The sequence below is a fragment of the Bombina bombina genome, chromosome 6, assembly GCF_027579735.1.
Source record: "Bombina bombina isolate aBomBom1 chromosome 6, aBomBom1.pri, whole genome shotgun sequence".
NCBI lineage: Eukaryota > Metazoa > Chordata > Amphibia > Anura > Bombinatoridae > Bombina > Bombina bombina.
This window is the reverse complement of record NC_069504.1, coordinates 95396419-95413099: the sequence shown is the minus strand read 5'-3', so window position 1 is coordinate 95413099 and position 16681 is coordinate 95396419. Positions and strand designations below refer to the sequence as shown.

Below are 16681 nucleotides of genomic sequence, written 5' to 3'. Positions count from 1 at the left end.
GCCCATTTTTAGGTTCAGCACCATAGATAGCGCTTGATTATTGGAGGCTTACATTTACCCACCAATAAGCAAGCATAACCCAGGTTCTCAACCAAAAATGGGCTGGCTCCTATGCATCACATTCCTGCTTTTTAAATAAAGATAGCAAGAGAACGAAGAAAAATTGATAATAGGAGTCAATTAGAAAGTTACTTAAAATTGCATGCTCTAACTGAATCATGAAAGAAAAAAAATTAGGTTGAGTTTCCCTTTAAGAATACCTGTGTTAGTTTATTATCTGGTGCATTAACCTGCTGCAGCCACAGCAATAAAAAACACCAGAGTTTGCAGAACAAAACGTATATATACACACACACTTTGGAGCCCTTTTCACTCAAATAAATTGTATGCGCTATCTGAATTATGAAAGACAAATTTTGGGTTTCATGTCCCTTTAAGACTGAGCAGCATTGTTCACATACTGAGCATTAACTGAAATTAAATAGGCCCAGCACTGAACACAATCTTTCTTAGTTCCAATCTTGTGGTAGGTGCACGTAGCAGGGGTTACTGCATTCCCATCTCATATAGAGCATCAATTCATATAATAAAGCCACAGCACAACAAATATCTGTGGTGCTGTGGCTTTATTATATGGATTGATGCTCCATTCATCATTATGGACTGTCCCATCATCACCCTTAGGTTAAACCAAGCAATCTCTTGGACCAGGTGCGTATTATGGCCTAGGCCAACAAGGCCGGTGCCTAGGGCAGCAGATTTGGGAGGGGCAGCACATCTGTCCTATCCTCTCTCTAAAAGCCAGCACACAGTACAGTGAGCGATAAAGTGCAAGATTTTACAGAGAAGATAAGGCACGTGCGCTGATTAAGGTCTCTCTTCACAGGCAGTGCTCCTTTAAACCGTTGCTTTATTTAGAGCCACCAGCATTTTTGCAGTGGAAGCATTCTTGGTGAGAAACTTGCCTGGGGATATGCTTACAAGTTGAGGTTGGAGGAGAAGACCTTGTGCCGATATGCTGCCTCCCCTTGTCAGCTGTGGTGGTTCTGCGAGCGCAGTGCTTATTGCAGGTCTTAGTAACTAACAGACTGGATGCCTCAGTTTGTGATGTCTAATCATAAACTCTCAGCGCTAATGTATGTTAGCTACTAATAGCTAGCTTTCTCTGCATTCAGGAACTCATAGAGAAAATAGTAAATGGACACTTAAAAAGTTTCATTACTTGAATGATGGTAATTACTTATGTTGTTGCATGTGAAGGGCAGTGATTGTTTTAAAGTGTATTCTTCTTTCCCTCCCTTCCTCTCTCCCTTCTTTCCCTTTCTCCCTCCCTTCCTCAACTCCCTTCCTCCCTTAACTCACTTCACTCTCTCCCTCCCTCCCTCAACTCCCTTGATTCTTTCTTTCTTTCTTTCTTTCTTTCTTTCTTTCTTTCTTTCTTTCTTTCTTTCTTTCTTTCTTTCTTTCTTTCTTTCTTTCTTTCTTTCTTCCTTTCCCTCCCTCTCTTCTTTCTCTCAACTTCCTTCCTTGCTCCCTTCTTTCACTCCTTTCTTTCCCTTCTCCCTTTTCTCCTCTCCCTCCCCACTTTTCTCTTCTCTCCCTCTCTCCCTCCCTTCTTTCCTTTTCTTCCCTTTTCTCTCCTCCCCTTTTTTTCTCTCCCTTCTCTCAGATACTCCACTGTGACCTGGACCGTTACACCTCTGCCCCAGCCTTTCCTCGGGACTAGCATAACTCTCATCTAAGACTACCAGACTTCACCTCCCAGTGCTAGTTTTCTCCCACAGAATGTTGGGGGCATTCAAGTATTATGTTACGGGTTGTAATGTCTCCAGTATTAGCTTACCTAACACGTCTACTACTAGTATAATGACTAACTCAAACACCATGGTTACATGCAATACTGGTTTACTCATTTTTAGCCATTCATATAGCATTCTATTTTCTAGATATTTTGTATGCCTGCACCTCCTGTCTAGAGAACACATTTTTAGTTACAGTTTAGATTGAGAAGAGCAAAGTGCAGGAATAACTGACTGCAACAAGAACCAGTTAATATTTCAGTGAAACCTCTAGACAGCTCTAAATGTCAAGGTGCACCTTAGGCCAGTAGAGCACTCTTAACAAGCATGATATATACTTACATACTTAACATGAAAAACTATGTCAGAAGTCATTACAGTAATTAAACCAAGAAACCATAATATGGACCACTTAAGGAAATCGTGTAACTTATATTCTGATGTCACAAATGAGAGATGTATTTTAAGTAATTTAGTGAGTAACTAAATAAGCTAAACATGTACACAATAAACAGAAGTCATTAAACCCAGCAGTCTGGATTGTTATATTTTAAAAATGGAATCCAAAGCATTTACACCTTAAAGGGACACTAAACCCAAATATTTTCTTTCATGATTCAAGTAGAGAATACAATTTTAAACAACATTCCAATTTACTTCTATTATCGAATTTGCTTCATTCTTTAGATATCCTTTATTGAAGAAATAGCAATGCACATGGGGGAGCCAATCACACAAGGCATCTATGTGCAGCAACCAATCAGCAGCTACTGAGCCTATCTAGATATGATTTTCGGCAAAGTATGTCAAGAGAATTAAGCAAATTAGATAATAGAAGTAAATTAGAAAGTTGTTTAAAATGGCATACTCTTTTTAAATCACAAAAGAAAAAATTTGGGTTTCATGTCCCTTTGAGCATGAGTGCCTATTGTCTAATTAGCTTAGAGAAGTGGCTATTGCACCCTGTGTAGATGAGCTGCATTTACTGAGAAATATGAATATCATACAGGCAATTTCAACAGGAAATGTTTTTAGTACTTTTTTGTGTGTGTGTCAGGCACAGCCAAAACACAACTCACGAGCGACTGTAAACAATGCATGCAGCAATTACCATAGAAACAATTTGTTTCAAAGAGATTTATGTTGTTAAAGGGACAGTCTAATCCAAAATTTGTATGATTTATAAAGAGAGATAATCCCTTTATTACCTATTCCCCAGTTTTGCATAACCAACATGGTTATATTAAAATGCATTTTACCTCTGTGATTACCTTGTATCTAAGTCTCTTCTGACAGGCCCCTGATCACATGGTTATTTATTATCTATTGACTTGCATTTTAGCCAATTAGTGCAGTGTCCTGCACAACTCCACGGGAGAGAGCACAATGTTATCTATATGGCACACATGAATTAGCAGTCTCTTGTGAAAAGCTAATATAAAAGCATGTGATAAGAGGCTGTCTGTAGTGACTTGGAAACAGGCAGAAATTTAGAGGTTTAAATGTTATAAAGTATAAAAATATAACAATGTTGAGTGAGCACTTTAAAGGGACAGTAAACCTTAAAAATAATGTTATATAATTCTGCACATAGTGCAGAATTATATAACATTATTTAGGTGCTATAGCCATAAAACCCTTTTTTACCTTTTAAAATGTAAAAATGACAGCGCTTTTACAGACCCGCTCTCTGCTCTCTGCTGAGCGGGTCTGTAATATTTAGTCAGCGCATCGGGCCAGCTGTATAGTCACAGCCCGGCCCGACCGCGCCATAGCACTAAGTGCAGCTCGCTCCTGTCACAAGAGCGAGCTGCACTTAGTCTTATGGCGCGATCGGGCCGGGCTGTGACTATACAGCTGGCCCGATGCGCTGACTAAATATTACAGACCCGCTCAGCAGAGAGCAGAGAGCGGGTCTGTAAGAGCGCCGTATTTTAGCAAATTAAACGGGCAAAAAATGCTTTTATGGCTATAGCACCTAAATAATGTTATATAATTCTGCACTATGTGCAGAATTATATAACATTATTTTTAAGGTTTACTGTCCCTTTAACCTCTTGCAAGAAAAAAACACAATTTCAGAATCTAATTAAATGAAAAGGGAGCAAATAAATCAGGGCTACACATAACAAAACATTTTTTATGGGAAATTCATTATGTCTTTTATGTCCCTTTAAATGTGTTCCAAGTCAATGCTACCATAACCGGCGGCCAAGGGTTATATTTTCAACCCCCCCCCCAACCCCTAAAAAATTAGAACTGCACTTGTGTGTATTCAAAGTTCAGCATATTATGTGCACAAAAACAAGAAAAGAAAAAAACACTAAAATGTAATCTACTCATAGAGATGTGTTACAGTGCAGCTTGATTACAGCAGGCCTCAAAGCTTCAAATTTAGAAAGCCACATTTGTAGCTTAATTTACATAACTAAAAATGCCATTTTATCAACTAAATCGATTTCAAAAACTTATTAAAAAGACAAAAAAAATTGACAATAATGTATATAAATTATATTCATTATACACCTATAGTTGCCACTGCCCTGTTAAGCAAACAACTGTGGGACTATGCTTGGGGGGAGGATGTCTAAAATAAAATGTGGTCCATTTGTACATAAACTTATGTCTGTGTGTTATGGGGACACAAACCTGACAAAAGAAGAATCATAGGTTAATGGGGCTGGTCAATATATCACGCATACACCATTATTCTCTTCAGACAGGTCAGCTGTGAATGAGGAACATTTGACACATCTTCTATAAACAATTCACCTAACAAGAGGCACACATTAAATGCTTCTATAAATAATCTGCCAAACTCTAAAAGATGAAACTATTTCTTCTGCTGCTGTGACTTTTTTTCATACAGACAGAAAAAAGAAGTTTATTGAGAGATTAGGTTGAGGGATTTTATATGCACTGTGACCACATTTCTAAAGCTTCCACTGAAATCAATAAACCTTCTAGACTATGATCAATAACATGCATTATCATGTTTACAATGCTTAAGCTTTGCACCATTAAAATGTCAGGGAAAGTATATTTAAAAGGTGTGATTATTTTAATCCAGGGTCATATAGACTTTAGTAAAAGATAAAAAGCACTACACCCAGCTTGCTCATTTTCTGTATAAGGGTAGAAACCTCAACCATAATTTGGTACTTTGTGTTTCTCTTCATTACATGTACCAAGCATTGTTTGGATTCAATATCAGGTTTGACCACTCAAAGGCATGGGGGTCACAATCTGGACCTCTGGTGCATTTTATGGGATCCATTTCCAATTGAATACTATAGATTCCCAAACCAGGGAGAGATTTTATAGCACTATGATCTCTTAACTAGGGTCAGCTCTCAATATTTTTCTGACTGGGTCCAAGAATGCAATTACCTCCCCCCCCCCATTGTAATATTACAGAGACAAAGGGATAGAGGGCCCTGACAAGAGTTTCACACGCCTAGATTACGAGTTGTGCGTTAGGGTAAAAAAGCAGCGTTAAGAGGTCCTAACGCTGATTTTTTACTACCGCTGCTATTACAAGTCTTGCAGGTTTAGGGTCACCGACACACTTCTTTGGCATTACCGCAAAACGACTTACGTAAACTTCCTACAGTCTTTTTTCTACGGGACTTCCATAGCGCTGATATTACAAGTCTGTCCTGGGAGGCCAAAAAGTGAGCGGTACACCCTACCCCGTCAAGAGTCCTAATGCATTTAAAAGTCAGTAGTTATGAGTTTTATGGTATAACGCGGTAAAATAAAACTCATAAGTAAAGTGCTAAAAAGTACACTAACACCCATAAACTACCTATTAACCCCTAAACCGAGGCCCTCTCGCATTACAAACACTATAATAAAATTATTAACCCCTAATCTGCCGTTTCGGACATCGCCGCAAATATAATACACATATTAACCCCTAAACCAAGGCCCTCCCGCATCGCAAACACTATAATAAGAATTTTAACCCCTAATCTGCCGCTCCGGACACCGCCGCCACCTACATTATATGTATTAACCCCTAATCTGCTGCCCCCAACATCACCGACACCTAGATACTATTTATTAACCCCTAATCTGCTGACCCCAATGTCGCCGCAACCTACCTACATTTATTAACCCCTAATCTGCTGCCACCGTCGCAGTCACTATATTAAAGTTATTAACCCCTAAACCTAAGTCTAACCCTAACACCCCCTAACTTAAATATAATTACAATAAATCTAAATAAAATTACTATCATTAACTAAATTATTCCTATATAAAACTAAATATTACCTATAAAATAAACCCTAAGCTAGCTACAATATAACTAATAGTTACATTGTAGCTAGCTTAGGGTTTATTTTTTATTTTACAGGCAAGTTTGTATTTATTTTAACTAGGTACAAAAGTTATTAAATAGTTATTAACTATTTAATAACTACCTAGTTAAAATAAATACAAATTTACCTGTAAAATAAAACCTAACCTAAGTTACAATAACACCTAACACTACACTATAATTAAATAAATTAACTAAATTAAATACAATTACCTAAATTAAATTAAATTAGCTAAAGTACAAAACCCCCCCACTAAATTACAGAAAATAATAAACAAATTACAGATATTTAAACTAATTACACCTAATCTAATAGCCTTATTAAAATAAAAAAGCCCCCCCCCAAAAAAAAAACTTAGCCTAAACTAAACAATCAATAGCCCTTAAAAGGGCCTTTTGCGGAGCATTGCCCCAAAGTAATCAGCTCTTTTACCTGAAAAAAAAAAATACAAACAACCCCCAACAGTAAAACCCACCACCCACACAACCAACCCCCCACATAAAATACTATCTAAAAAAACCTAAGCTCCCCATTGCCCTGAAAAACAAAATTTATGCTTACCTGATAAATTTCTTTCTCTTGTGGTGTATCCAGTCCACGGGTTCATCCATTACTTGTGGGATATTCTCCTTCCCAACAGGAAGTTGCAAGAGGACACCCACAGCAAAGCTGTCTATATAGCTCCTCCCCTAACTGCCACCCCCAGTCATTCGACCGAAGACAAGCAAGAAAAAGGAGAAACTATAGGGTGCAGTGGTGACTGTAGTTTAAAAATAATAAACACCTGCCTTAAAGTGACAGGGCGGGCCGTGGACTGGATACACCACAAGAGAAAGAAATTTATCAGGTAAGCATAAATTTTGTTTTCTCTTGTAAGGTGTATCCAGTCCACGGGTTCATCCATTACTTGTGGGATACCAATACCAAAGCTTTAGGACACGGATGAAGGGAGGGACAAGGCAGGAACTTAAACGGAAGGCACCACTGCCTGCAAGACCTTTCTCCCAAAAATAGCCTCCGAGGAAGCAAAAGTATCAAATTTGTAGAATTTAGAAAAAGTATGAAGCGAAGATCAAGTTGCCGCCTTACAAATCTGTTCAACAGAGGCCTCATTTTTAAAATGCCCATGTGGAAGCTACCGCTCTAGTGGAATGAGCTGTAATTCTTTAAGGAGGCTGCTGGCCAGCAGTCTCATAAGCTAAACGGATTATGCTTCTCAGCCAAAAAGAAAGAGAAGATGCCGAAGCCTTTTGGCCTCTCCTCTGTCCAGAGTAGACAACAAACAATGCAGATGTTTGACGAAAATCCTTAGTAGCTTGTAAATAAAACTTTAAAGCACGAACCACGTCAAGATTGTGTAATAGACGTTCCTTCTTTGAAGAAGGATTAGGACACAGTGATGGAACAACAATCTCCTGATTGATATTCTTATTAGATACCACCTTAGGAAGAAACCCAGGTTTGGTACGCAAAACTACCTTATCTGCATGGAAGATCAGATAAGGGGAATCACACTGTAAGGCAGATAACTCTGAAACTCTTCGAGCCGAAGAGATAGCTACCAAAAACAGAACTTTCCAAGATAAAAGCTTGATATCTATGGAATGCAGAGGTTCAAACGGAATCCCTTGAAGAACTTTAAGAACTAAATTTAAACTCCATGGTGGAGCAACAGGTTTAAACATAGGCTTGATTCTAACTAAAGCCTGACAAAACGCCTGAACGTCTGGAACATCTGCCAGACGCTTGTGCAGAAGAATAGACAGAGCAGAAATCTGTCCCTTTAAGGAACTAGCTGACAATCCCTTCTCCAATCCTTCTTGGAGAAAGGATAATAGCCTATGAATCCTGACTTTACTTCTTGAGTAACCCTTGGATTCACACCAATGAAGATATTTACACCATATCTTATGATAGATTTTCCTGGTGACAGGCTTTCGAGCCTGAATTAAGGTATCAATGACCGACTCAGAGAAACCACGTTTTGATAAAATCAAGCGTTCAATCTCCAAGCAGTCAGTCGCAGAGAAATTAGATTTGGATATGACATGTCCACCAGATCTGCATACCAAGTCCTGCGTGGCCACGCAGGTGCTATCAAAATCACCGAAGCTCTCTCCTGCTTGATCTTGGCAATCAGACGAGGGAGGAGAGGAAATGGTGGGAACACATAAGCCAGGCTGAAGGACCAGGGCACTGCTAGAGCATCTATCAGCGCTGCCTGGGGATCCCTTGACCTGGACCCGTAACAAGGAAGCTTGGTGTTCTGACGAGACGCCATCAGATCCAGTTCTGGATTGCCCCATAGTTGAATCAGCTGGGCAAATATCTCCGGATGGAGCTCCCACTCCCCCGGATGAAAAGTCTGCCGACTTAGAAAATCCGCCTCCCAGTTCTCTACTCCTGGGATATGGATAGCTGAGAGATGGCAAGAGTGAACCTCTGCCCATAGAATTATCTTTGAAACCTCCAACATTGCCAGGGGGCTTCTTGTTCCCCCATGATGGTTGATATAGGCTACAGTCGTGATATTGTCCGACTGAAATCTGATGAACCTGACCGCAGCTAGTTGAGGCCAAGCCTGAAGAGCATTGAATATCGCTCTCAGTTCCAGAATGTTTATCGGAAGGAGGGCTTCCTCCTGAGTCCACGAACCCTGAGCCTTCAGGGAGTTCCAGACCGCGCCCCAGCCCAGAAGGCTGGCATCTGTCGTCACTATAGTCCACTCTGGCCTGCGGAAACTCATTCCCCTGGACAGATGGACCCGAGATAACCACCAGAGAAGAGAATCCCTGGTCTCTTGATCCAGATTTAGCAGAGGGGACAAATCTGTGTAATCCCCATTCCACTGATTGAGCATGCAAAGTTGCAGTGGTCTGAGATGTAGGCGGGCAAATGGAACTATGTCCATTGCCGCTACCATTAGGCCGATTACTTCCATATACTGAGCCACTGACGGCCGAGAAGTGGAATGAAGAGCACGGCAGGAAGTTAGAAGCTTTGATAACCTGACCTCTGTCAGAAAAAATTTCATTTCTACTGAATCTATCAGTGTTCCTAGGAAGGAAACTCTTGTGAGAGGGGAGAGAGAACTCTTTTCTTCATTCACCTTCCACCCGTGAGACCTCAGAAAGGCCAGAACAATGTCCGTATGGGACTTGATTTGAAAAGTCGACGCCTGTATCAGAATGTCATCTAGGTAAGGAGCCACTGCTATGCCCCATGGCCTTAGAACCACCAGTAGGGACCCTAGAACCTTCGTAAAGATTCTTGGTGCCGTGGATAACCCGAAGGGAAGAGCCACAAACTGGTAATGCCTGTCTAAGAAGGCGAACCTGAGGAACTGATGATGATCTCTGTGAATCGGAATGTGGAGATAAGCATCCTTTAAGTCCACGGTAGTCATATATTGACCTTCCTGGATCATAGGGAGGATGGTTCGGATAGTCTCCATCCTGAAGGATGGGACCCTGAGAAATTTGTTTAGGATCTTGAGATCCAAGATTGGTCTGAAAGTTCCCTCTTTTTTGGGAACTATAAACAGATTTGAATAGAAGCCCTGCCCCTGTTCCTCCCTTGGAACTGGGTGGATCACTCCCATAACCAGTAGGTCTTGAACACAACATAAGAATGCCTCTCTCTTTATCTGGTTTACAGATAATTGTGAGAGATAAAATCTCCCCTTTGGAGATGAATCTTTGAAGTCCAGAAGATATCCCTGGGAAACAATCTCTAATGCCCAGGGATCCTGGACGTCTCTTGCCCAAGCCTGGGCGAAGAGAGAAAGTCTGCCCCCTACTAGATCCGGTCCCGGATCGGGGGCTACTCCTTCATGCTGTCTTAGAGGCAGCCGCAGGTTTCTTGGCCTGCTTCCCCTTGTTCCAAGCCTGGTTAGGTCTCCAGACTGGTTTGGACTGGGTGAAATTTCCCTCTTGTTTTGCATTACAGGAAACTGAAGCTGCGCCACTCTTGAAGTTTCGAAAGGAACGGAAATTATTCTATTTGGTCCTTAACTTATTGGAGCTATCCTGAGGAAGGGCGTGACCTTTTCCTCCAGTAATATCAGAAATGATCTCCTTCAGACCAGGCCCGAATAGGGTCTGACCCTTGAAGGGGATGTTAAGAAGCTTAGACTTTGAAGTAACGTCTGCTGACCAGGACTTAAGCCATAGCGCCCTACGCGCCAAAATGGCAAAACCTGAATTCTTAGCCGTTAGCTTGGCTAAATGAAAAATGGTGTCAGAAATAAAGGAGTTAGCTAACTTAAGAGCTTTAATCCTGTCTAGAATATCGTCTAGCGGGGTCTCTACCTGTAGAGCCTCCTCAAGAGACTCAAACCAAAAAGCCGCTGCAGCAGTAACTGGGGCAATGCATGCAAGAGGCTGGAGAATAAAACCTTGATGAATAAAAATTTTCTTAAGGAGACCCTCCAATTTTTTATCCATAGGATCTAGGAAAGCACAACTGTCCTCGACGGGGATAGTTGTACGCTTAGCTAGGGTAGAGACTGCTCCCTCCACCTTAGGAACCGTCTGCCACGAGTCCCGTATGGCGGCATCTATGGGAAACGTCTTTTTGAAAGCAGGAGGGGGAAAAAATGGCACACCTGGTCTATCCCATTCCTTAGTAATAATTTCCGAAAACTTCTTAGGGACTGGAAAAACATCAGTGTAAACAGGCACTGCAAAGTATTTGTCCATTTTACACAATTTCTCTGGAACCACAATGGGGTCACAGTCATCCAGAGTCGCTAAAACCTCCCTAAGCAATAAGCGGAGGTGTTCAAGCTTAAATTTAAACGCTGTCATTTCAGAATCAGACTGAAGTATTGCCTTCCCTGAGTCTGAAATGTCACCCACAGATAGAAGCTCACCTGCCTCGGCTTCTGAGCATTGTGAGGGTATATCGGACACAGGCATTAAAGCATCAGAAAGCTCTGTATTAGTTCTAGCCCCAGAGCCGTCTCGCTTTCCTTGTAGCCCTGGCTTTTTGGAGAATACCTCTGAGAGGGTAGCATTCATAACTGCCGCCATGTCCTGTAAGGTAAAAGAATTAGACGCGCTAGATGTACTTGGCGTCACTTGAGCGGGAGTTATAGGTTCTGACACATGGGGAGAGCTAGATGGCATAATCTCCCTCTTTTCAGTCAGAGAATATCCTGGAGATAAATCTTTAAGCGCCATAATATGGTCTTTATAGTTTATAGAAATATCAGTACATTTGGTACACATTCTAAGAGGGGGTTCCACCATGGCTTCCAAACATATTAAAAAAGGAGTTTCCTCTATGTCAGACATGTTTAACAGACTAGTAATGAGACAAGCAAGCTTGGAAAACACTTTAATAAAGGTGAAACAGCAATTAAACAAAAACGTTACTGTGCCTTTAAGAGAAAAAAACTAGCACTTAAACTGCAAAACAGTGTAAAAATACACTAAAGTCTTTGAAATGTTTACATTGTGTGTAAGGGACTAAAGCAACATTGCACCCACTTGCAAATGGATGATTAACCCCTTAGTCCCCAAACCGGATTGAAAAACATTAAAAAACGTTAAAAAACAATTGAGCACCTTGCCACAGCACTGCTGAGGCTCCTACCTGCCCTCAAAAACGATTTTGCCAAAGAAATAACCCCTTTGAAATGGTCCTCAGATGCCAGAGAAAACCTCTAGGGAAGCTGGATGTCTCAGTCTGAATTAAAACTGCATAGTTAGAGTGCTAAAATAGGCCCCTCCCACCATGTTACTGGATGTTAGAAGGGCCTTAAGAAAATACTCCTAGGAGTATCTGACTAGCCATGTGGAAACTAGGCCCCAAATAAAGACTTATCTCCCTCAGAGAAAAAACGTCCTAATTATGAAATCATGTAAACGTTTTGTCACTAAGTAATATAAGTAATAACATGAGTATTACCCTGTTTTGTAAGCATGATCCCAGTTGCTGTTAAATCACTGCATCAGGCTTACCTCAAATACACAAGGCTCTGTCATCTCTCTAGAACTAAAAATACTGAACATACCTCAAAGCAGGTAATCTGCAGACCGTTCCCCCAACTAAAGTTTTCCCATATTCTTCAGTTGTGTGTGAGAACAGCAAAGGACCTTAGTTACAAACCGCTAAGATCATCAACCTCCAGGCAGAATTCTTCTTCTAATTTCTGCCTGAGAGTAAAACAGTACAACGCCGGTACCGTTGCTGTGGGTGTCCTCTTGCAACTTCCTGTTGGGAAGGAGAATATCCCACAAGTAATGGATGAACCCGTGGACTGGATACACCTTACAAGAGAAAGGGCATTTGGATGGGCATTGCCCTTAAAAGGGCAGTTAGCTCTATTGCAGCCCAATGTCCCTAACCTAAAAATAAAACCCACCCAATACACCTTTAAAAAAACCTAACACTAACCCCTGAAGATCGACTTACCGGGAGAAGTCTTCATCCAAGCCGGGCAGAAGTCCTCAATGAAGCCGGGAGAAGTCTTCATCCAAGCTGGGCGAAGTGGTCCTCCAGACGGGCAGAAGTCTTCATCCAGATGGCATCTTCTATCTTCATCCATCCGGCGCGGAGCGGGTCCATCTTCAAGACATCCGACGCAGAGCATCCTCTTCATCTGACTACTAAAGCTGAATGAAGGTACCTTTAAGTGATGTCATCCAAGATGGCGTCCCTTAGATTCGGATTGGCTGATAGAATTCTATCAGCCAATCGGAATTAAGGTAGAAAAAATCCTATTGGCTGATGCAATCAGCCAATAGGATTGAAGTTCAATCCTATTGGCTGATTCAATCAGCCAATAGAATGTGAGCTCAATCTATCAGCCAATTCTAATCTAAGGGACGCCATCTTGGATGACATCACTTAAAGGTACCTTCATTCAGCTTTAGTCGTCGGATGAAGAGGATGCTCTGCGTCGGATGTCTTGAAGATGGACCCGCTCCGCGCTGGATGGATGAAGATAGAAGATGCCGTCTGGATGAAGACTTCTGCCCGTCTGGAGGACCACTTCGCCCGGCTTGGATGAAGACTTCTTCCGGCATCGTTGAGAACTTCGGCCCGGCTTGGATGAAGACTTCTCCCGGTAAGTCGATCTTCAGGGGGTTAGTGTTAGGTTTTTTTAAGGGTGTATTGGGTGGGTTTTATTTTTAGGTTAGGGACTTTGGGCTGCAATAGAGCTAACTGCCCTTTTAAGGGCAATGCCCATCCAAATGCCCTTTTCAGGGCAATGGGGAGCTTAGGTTTTTTTAGATAGTATTTTATTTGGGGGGTTGGTTGTGTGGGTGGTGGGTTTTACTGTTGGGGGGGTTGTTGTTTTTTTTTTCAGGTAAAAGAGCTGATTACTTTGGGGCAATGCCCCGCAAAAGGCCCTTTTAAGGGCTATTGGTAGTTTAGTTTAGGCTAGGTTTTTTTTTATTTCGGGGGGGCTTTTGGCTATTAGATTAGGTGTAATTAGTTTAAATATCTGTAATTTGTTTATTATTTTCTGTAATTTAGTGTTTGTTTGTTTTTTTTACTTTAGCTAATTTAATTTAATTTAGGTAATTGTATTTCATTTAGTTAATTTATTTAATTATAGTGTAGTGTTAGGTGTTATTGTAACTTAGGTTAGGCTTTATTTTACAGGTAAATTTGTAATTATTTTAGCTAGGTAGTTATTAAATAGTTAATAACTATTTACTAACTAGTCTACCTAGTTGTATTGTACCTAGTTAAAATAAATACAAACTTGCCTGTAAAATAAAAATAAACCCTAAGATAGCTACAATGTAACTATTAGTTATATTGTAGCTAGCTTAGGGTTTATTTTATAGGTAAGTATTTTGTTTTAAATAGGAATAATTTAGTTAATGATAGTAATAATTTTATTTAGATTTATTGTAATTATATTTAAGTTAGGGGGTGTTAGGGTTAGACTTAGGTTTAGGGGTTAATAACTTTATTATAGTGGCGGTGACGTTGGGGGTGGCAGATTAGGGGTTAAAAAATGTAGGTAGGTTGCGGCGACATTAGGGTCAGCAGATTAGGGGTTAATAAATAGTATGTAGGTGTCGGCGATGTTGGGGGCAGCAGATTAGGGGTTAATACATATAATGTAGGTGGCGGCGGTGTCCGGAGCGGCAGATTAAGGGTTAATAATTATCGGCGATGTCGGGGGCGGCATATTAGGGGTTAATAAGTGTAAGATTAGGGTTGTTTAGACTCAGGGTTCATGTTAGGGTGTTAGGTGTAGACATAACTTTTATTTCCCCATAGGAATCAATGGGGCTGCGTTAAGGGGAGTTTTACGCTGCTTTTTTGCAGGTGTTAGACTTTTTTTCAGCCGGCTCTCCCCATTGATTCCTATGGGGAAATCATGCACGAGCACGTACGACCAGCTCACCGCTGACTTAAGCAGTGCTGGTATTGGAGTGTGGTAATGAGCAAAATTTTGCTCAACGCTCACTTCTTGTCTTTTAACGACGGGTTTCTGAAAACTCGTAATACCAGAGCTGTAGGTAAGTGAGCGGTGAGGGAAAACTGCTCTTTAGCACCGCATAGCCTCTAATGCAAAACTCGTAATCTAGGCCACTGTTTCTAAATCATCTCTCATGAAGGTGATCTACAAAGCAACAATATTCCCATAATGCAGTATATAAGTACTGACAGAAGCTTAGAAAAAGTGGTTAATAATCCAACATTTGTCTTGACAGGGCCAATCCTGAGTTCTAGTACATTCTGACATTTGTGTAGGTCATTCCAGTGGCAGTTTCCAGCTAAATGGCTAATATAAAGATTTCTTATTTATAAGGTATACATTTTTGTTTAGTTTCATGGTAGTTCTAAACTTGTCTCACTTGCCCTCTGAGCGTAAAAAAAAAAATTCTACTTTGCTCTTCACAAAAGAATGTTGGACACATCGAATGTAACTTTGTGACCACTGCCAGTTCCAGGCAAATATTATATCTTCATTTTTACTGTAGTATCATATCAATCTTGACAATGCAATATTATCTCAGTTTAGAGTTACTAGTTGTAAATGTCTTATCCAGTAATAAAGGGAAGATACATCTACACAAACAAAAGCAAACAAAATAATAGATATAGTTAAAAAAAAAACAGAATCATCCAGATAAGAACTAGCAAAAGCCTTTTCAATAAATTATACTATAAGGACTCTTTCCAAAAAAAATTAAAAGTTTTTGATCATTGCATACATATAAAACACGCACAACAGTACCTCCCAACATTTCCTGGAGACTATCTGAAATAGGAAGTCTAGTAGTTTTGTCTGAGAGATACTGAGGTGGAGACAGGGCAAGCTGGGAGCGTAGGAGGAGTGGGCAAATTTATGATGGAGTAGATGAACTGGGCATGTGGCTGGGAACCTCCTGGGCAAACCAGGACATTTATGAGGTCCAGGAGAGTTGAAGAAGGGAGAAAAGAGCTCCAAAACCATGACAATCCATTATAATGTAGGACATCTGTTATAAAATTACATTTGTGAAAACCAGGCTTGCTGTACTACACCCCAGAATTAAATTCTTATAAATGATGTGTGTTTACAGCCAACTCTCATTGAAACTATTGTACTTGGTCCTAATGTGTTCCTTACTCACATATAATTCAATTGTGCCATGTTTCACATAGTAATAGAAAATGTATTAAACCATGTAACCCTGTTGTCCAACATACAACACACACAATGATTCCCCTCTAAAAATGATTTATTATCTTTTCTCTTTAGTATAAGACTAGGGGGCATATTTATCAAGCTCCATAACCTTTCAGTCTGCTCTGAGGCGGCGGACAGAAATCAACCTGATGGAATACGATCGGGTTGATTGACACCCCCTGCTAGCGGCCAATTGGCCATGAATCTGCAGGGGGGCGGCATTGCACCAGCAGTTCACCAGAACTGCTGGTGCAATAATAAATTGATGTGCAGCGGACATAATCCGCAATATCGGATCATGTCCGCTTGCACCATAATAAATAGGCCCCTAGATCTGTAAGTTCACAATCAGATTGTAGTAATTGATAGAGACCCTATGAAAACTGTAACAATTTGGAAAATTATTTGAAAAAATAGAAACAGTCTTCCACTGTATTCACTGTAATATAAACAGCATTGAAGGGACACTAACATCAAATATAAACTTTCATGATTTAGATAGAGCATGCAGTTTTAAATAACTTACCAATTTACTTCCATTATCAATTTCTGCTGTATTTTTATATGCAGACTTTTTGAGGTACCAACTCCTACTCAGCATGTGCAAGAGTTCACCATGTTTACATATATGAGTCTGTAATTGGCTGATGGCTGTCACATGTCACAGTGGGCATAGAATTGCAAGGAATCTGATAATTTAAAATTGAGAGTAAGTGCTAATGCATTGAGGCCGAATTATCAAGTGTCTGTCAGACCTGATCCGACAGTGCGGATCAGGTCCGACAGACATCGCTGAATGCGGAGAGCAATACGCTCTCTGTATTCAGCATTGCAACGCCACCCCCTGCAGATTCACGGCTAATTGGCCGCCAGCAGGGAGGCGTCAATCAACCCGATCGTACTCGATCGGG

General features: G+C 40.6%; 1 protein-coding gene across 2 annotated transcripts in view; it reads right to left on the bottom strand.

Annotated features, from left to right (window-relative positions):
* SEMA3C (semaphorin 3C) overlaps positions 1 to 16681 on the bottom strand; it is a 364490-nt gene that overhangs the window by 257338 nt on the left and 90471 nt on the right. The gene's annotated exons all lie outside the window — the stretch shown is intronic.